Source organism: Acanthisitta chloris, unplaced genomic scaffold (genome assembly GCF_000695815.1).
Source record: "Acanthisitta chloris isolate BGI_N310 unplaced genomic scaffold, ASM69581v1 scaffold21710, whole genome shotgun sequence".
In the NCBI taxonomy this organism is placed as follows: domain Eukaryota; kingdom Metazoa; phylum Chordata; class Aves; order Passeriformes; family Acanthisittidae; genus Acanthisitta; species Acanthisitta chloris.
The window spans coordinates 12,465-12,958 of record NW_008651397.1 but is presented as its reverse complement, the minus strand read 5'-3'; positions in this window follow the sequence as shown (position 1 = coordinate 12,958).

The following is a 494-nucleotide window of genomic DNA, read 5'->3' as shown; positions in this document are numbered from 1 at the left end:
CTTGCATCACTTTGGGGATCCTGGGGGCAGGTTGCACAGGGGGTGGTTGGTTCTTTGCTTTCCCAGATGGACAAAGATATTTTCAGCCATTTGGCAGCTCCAGGGGGATTTTTCTTAGTGCTGAACACCAGGTTGGTGCCTGGATGTAAATTAAGGAGCCTCTGGGGAAGTGCCTGTTGGCATGCAGGGAAACCTGGATGTTCCCTGAGGGGTGATGCTGGAACTGAGCTCTGAGAAACCTGAGCCTGAGGGGAGAATTTCCATCTTGTCCCTGTGATGTAGCCAGCTCTTGGTAGGAAATGCAGGGATTGCTCTGGAGCAGCTGCTGGCCCTGATGGCAGGGCAGGAGTTTCTTAGCTTCTGATCCTGTCTTGAAGGACGAGTTCTGCATTTTCCCATTTCACCACAAAACCTCAGGATAACCTGCAGAGCTCCATTCCCTCCTGCTGACCTTCCCTCACCCTCCCAGGGCAGAGAACAGAGGGCAGTGATCA